The sequence below is a fragment of the Camelina sativa genome, chromosome 12 (assembly GCF_000633955.1).
Source record: "Camelina sativa cultivar DH55 chromosome 12, Cs, whole genome shotgun sequence".
In the NCBI taxonomy this organism is placed as follows: Eukaryota; Viridiplantae; Streptophyta; class Magnoliopsida; order Brassicales; family Brassicaceae; genus Camelina; species Camelina sativa.
In genome coordinates, this window is record NC_025696.1 from 17,664,212 (window position 1) to 17,669,687 (window position 5,476).

Here is a 5,476-nt window from a genome sequence, read left to right on the forward strand (position 1 = left end):
TTGCTGTTCCTGTATTATTAAAGATTGGACCTAACTTGTTACAAATAGTTTTGTACGTTGAATCGTGTATTGGATAAAATGGCTAAGATAATGGGAAGCTTGATAAAGAGCTCAGTGCCAAGTTTTTTGTTAGGTTGAATATTTTATACCTTCGATGAGGTCTGTTTTGCTGTTTTCGTTTATATCCGGAACCATGAACAATTTCTTCTGGGAACCCTGCAGATTATGCAGCCTGCCTTCACGATTATACGAGGTACCAATTGTTTTCTGCTATTGATCCGTGGCACTCATAGCATTAAAGAAACATTGACAACAGCTTTCCATCGTTCAGTTTTGCGCATGAAGTAACTTAGTTTAGGCAGTGAGTCATCACAAACGTTTGTCATGGCTGTGGTCAAAAGAGCTTGGGGTCGATCGTGTTATCGACTATAGAGCCGAGGATCAAGACGGTAGGTCCAAGTAACGCTCCAGTTTTTAGTTTATTAGTATATATGTGGCTGGTCAAGGCTTAGACAATGTTGTTATAATCTTGCCAGGTGAGCTTGAAAAAAGAGTTTCCAAAGGGTGTAGATGTAATAGAAAACTATTATTGGACAATATGCTAAAACAAAAAAAAAACAAAAAATTGAACCTCTTATAATGTATAATTTCAAAGTATCCTTCATATTAAATATTATTCTTTTTCTTTAAATTGTATTAAATATAAATAAAATAGGATATTGTTTATTATCTAAAGCCAATTGAAAAAATTAACACTAGAAATATCAAAGTAAAAATGACACATGTCGCAAGAAAATAGCGCCAAATAACAACTTCTTAAAACTTGTCAAATTTTTTTTTTAATTTATTATATAAAGATTTCAACAATTAAAGACTTTTTGGAGATTTTATGAATTTATAGTTGGTGAATCCATCCATATCCTAATACATGAAAATGTTGTATAGAACCAAAGGAAAATAGACTGCCTGAGGTATTTTTTAGTTGCTTTCAATTATTTCTCATATTAATTTTGTTTTCTCGAAGTTTAGTGAGTCTTAGTTACTTTGTCTTTGTGATAAATTAAATCTTACATGTCTGTCACGCTTTATAAGTGATCATAATTCTGATTTATAGGAAACTGTTTTCACAATATGATCATAATCATCAGTGATAATTAAAACCAGTGGCAATTCGTTTTTTGGATCTCGGTCCATATATAATTATGATATTTTTGATAATTTTTAAAAGGTGAACACAATCTGTTAAAAATAAAGTCCAAATATAATATAAATTTGAAGTGAATTATACTACCATTCTATTAATTTATCACAACTACTAAAAATGAAGAAACAGAAAAAAAAAAAGAAAGAAAAAAGCAAAATATAAGCAAAACCTAAGCATGAGTTCACCATTCTTCCTTTCTAACTATAGTGGTAAGATCCAAAATTAAGTGATAAGGAAAACAAATTTTAAGTGATATCTTAAATTATTTTGCCAACTTATATATAAGTAACTTTGTACAATATTTAAAGATCATGCATGATATAAACCTAGGTTGCATGGAAATGGAAACGGATACGCGGAAACGAAACGTTTCGGAAACGGGAAACGGGTTTTTCAAAAATTAAGTAATGGAAACGTATAGGAAACGTATATATATGTATAGCTATATATATATAGTTATATATATATATGTATATATAAATATATATAGAGATATAATGAATCCTCAAACATAAAAACCATATTAAAAAAATCTGAAACAACACAAATTCAAAACATAAATATTAAATAGTTTATCATTATATGTATCATGAATTCTTATATGTTCAATTTATTTATTTTCAAAATTTTGAAATTATAAAAAAGAGTTTCTGTCGAGTTCCAAAACAGAAACGGAGTTTCCATTGTGTTTCCTGATACTAGGGTTTTTTGTGTCTCCTAGCAGGTTCAATTAACCTTATGCGTTGTAATACTTAAGGTGTCAATCCAGTTGGGAAAGTTTACTATCACTCAAGATGCAATCAAGAAGTCACAAGTTAAGCCAATTCAAAGAGTGTTTTTATCTAACAGTCCTAGAATGATCAAAATGCGAAACGGAAATGAGTCATAGAACTAGAAATAAGAATGCATGACAAGAAGCGAAAGTGAATAAAAACGCAAACGATTCTAAGCATGAACAAACGAAACAGTTCCAAGAATGCAATAAAAATCAGAAAGAAAGAAGTCCTAAGGATGGGGTAATTGATGTCGGTGGAGTATCCTAGTCTAAGGAGTGTTTAACATACCACAAGCAAAGTATCCCTAAACAATGAACATCACAACTTAGCTAATCCAATCTCTTGGCAAAAGCTACTCAGACTCAACCACTTCCATACCTAGCTCTCGCTAGAGAAACGTGGTAGAGCAGGCATGACAAACAAGTTCATTCACGTCAACAAACATCCTAGACAACTAATCTCTTAGGCTAGGAACGTAAGTCTCTGGCACTAGTTGGTCAGACATTTCATCAAACACCTTTTGGGTGCGGAAATGTCTCGAACCTAGTTCCAATTGATCAGAGAGAAACTAGTAATTCTAACTCTAGTCCAGAAGGGAATCATACAATCAAAGCTTAAACACTCTACATCCTAAGATCCTCCACCTAATCTATCCCATCCTCAAGAACTAACACACTACTCAGATCCGAAAATCATAGTCAAGGATGCAAAAACAGAAATCATTGAAACAAGCATTATTAGGTAGATAAAAATAAGGTGAACAACTTTGTAGAAAGAATCAAATGCAAAATCTCAATAATCTCAAAGATATCGGAATACAAGTCTGAGAACGTTTTTTGGAGGCTAGGTTCAGAAACCTTCTGGGAACGAAAACGAGATTAAAAGATAATATGTCTCTGCAAAGAATTAACAAAATGTATATATAGTAGTCCAACATGGAAAGCCCTAAAACTTAAAACGACAAGGTAAAGCGTCGGTTCGGTAATCTCCTGAAGCGTGTGAAACCAAACGTCTTTCTTCTCGACATGTGCGATCGAGTTCGTGTGCGTCGAATGGAATGCAATGTCATCATGGCTCGGATGGAAGGCTGATGAGCATGGCTTGGACGGATGCTGGGGAGCATGGCTCGATCAAACAAGCTGGAGTGCGTGGCGGAGAAGCATGGCTCGAGCATGGTGTATACGCATCCACTAAAACGATGATAACTCTTGAACCACACCTCCGATTGACTAGAAATAAACAGCGTTGGAAAGATAACTCAATTCTCTACAACTTTGATGAAGACGTCGAAAGCTAACTCTGTTTTTGTGGAAATTTTCAAAAAATTTTCAAATTTTTATGGTTTTTCTATGCAAATAGATGGATGCAGACTCAAACATGATATGATGCAAAAATTTGAAATAAGAATCACAAAACACGACATTAGATACATCAACTCAAACCCTTCCCCAAACTTAAATTACACAGTCTCCTGTGTAAGAAAAATTTGCAGGAGGATTTAAGAATCACAACATAAACAATGCAGGAATGAAATGGTATGTACAAAGGAAAGGTCGGAGTACCTCAGTAGTAGAAGAAGGAGTCCGTGCTCGCCCAAGGAGGAGCGTGAAACTGACTTTGCCCTTCGCCTTGTTCGGGATCCGCGGGTGTGACATCAGCTGGTTGGTCGACTTGCTGCTCAACCGCTTGCGTGCCCTGATGATCACCTTGAGCTTCAACTCGCCGCTCAACCTCAACCTCATGCTCATCTCGAGCTGCAGAACAACGCGCTGATCGGTGACTAGAAGAGGCTCTGGAACCTCGCGAACCGCGTCTCCTTCTCTCCCTGGACTCATGTGACGAGTGGCGTGAAGGAGCGGGTGAAGGCGGACGCTCCCGTGACACATATGAAGATTGACGTGCTAGGGAGGGAACCGGAGAGAGTGTTCTCTGACGAGTTGGCTCGCTGGAGACTTTGTGTGTGGCTCGAGAGAGGGGCTCGATCGGGTGTTGGCTTGAGTGGATCGAGTGTGGTAGTTGGAGCATGTGCGGAGTGAAATTGGCTCGAGCGTGACAGCGGAGGCATGGCTCGAACGAGTGCAGAGTGATGAACCTCTCAGGATGGGTCGAGTCTGATTCCACGCTGTCGGTTGAACCTTGTTCGAGTCGATGATGGTTGAGAACGCACAGTGGTGGTTGAACTCTGCAACACCTCTTCTTCATTATCCCAAACCTCTTCCTTAATTTCCTTGGAGGAGAACTTCTCATTGTACCTTGGAGCTTCTTGATTTTCCCACTCATCTTCTTCACCATAGCTGTTAACGCTTTCACTGAATCCCTTAGAATATGAGTATTTGGTAGTTCATACAAACTGTTAAGCACGGGAGGACGTGACTCTTGCGGTTGGTGAGGTTTAGGAAGCAGGTCTTGACGCTTAGGGAGGGTAACGACTGCACTCGAGTTGGAGAGTGGTTGAGTGACACTTTGAGTTTTCTCTTTGGTTACCAAAACCTCAATTTCTGCCTCATTCACATCCTCAAAGATGTCAAACCCAGATTTCTGATCTTTCTCTTCAATCACAAAGGTATGTCCATCAATAGTTTGTTTCTTCCTAGAATCCCTGATATCAAACTTCATCTTGAAGTTTTTACCCAGATTGAGATCAATCATCCCCTTCTTGACATCAATGATTGCGCCAACTGTAGCTAAGAAAGGTCTTCCTAGGATTAGTGGATCTTTAGGCTCTTCATCCATTCCCAGCACCATAGTCAGTAGGAATCTCAGCTTGTCCAATTTTGATGGGCAGGTTCTCTAATAGACCAAGAGGCAATCTAGTAGTCCTATCAGCCAATATTAAGCGGAGGTTGCATGACTTGTATTCGTTGAATCCTAGCCTCTGAGCTACAGGCAGTGGCATGAGGCTTACTGAAGCACCAAGATCACATAGGCACTTTTTGAAGGCTAATGGACCTAGAGAACAAGGCAAGGTAAAAGAACCAGGGTCCTTTAGCTTCTTTGGGATAATCATCTTCTGAATGACAGCCTTGCATTCATGAATAACCCTACCTATGTCATGCCATACCCTCTCATCTTCCAGAGCCTTAGCTTGAGCTCCTTTAGCTATCTCCTCCTTCTCTTTGGTCTTTTCGGTTACCAAGTCAGTTAAAAACTTTTGATATTGAGGCACAAGTGCAAATGCATCAAGCAAAGGTATCCTAAGTTCAATCTCCTTGACTTGGTTTTCAAACAGAGCTTTGTACTTCTCAGTAAGCTGCTTCTTAAACCTCACTGGAAATGGTAGAGGTGGCTTGTATGGTGGAGGAATGAATCTCTCAGGTTTATCCTTGGGAGCAGTGGGTTCTTTAGTAGCTTCAGGATCAGATTGTTTGGCTGACTCAATTGGATCCTTGAGCACCTCGACAGGATCCTTTATCTCAACTTCATATTGAAGAAAATCCTCCCCATCTAAACTCTCAGTGTCCTCAGTGAGCCGTACATCTACAGCTTGGGTGGTGAT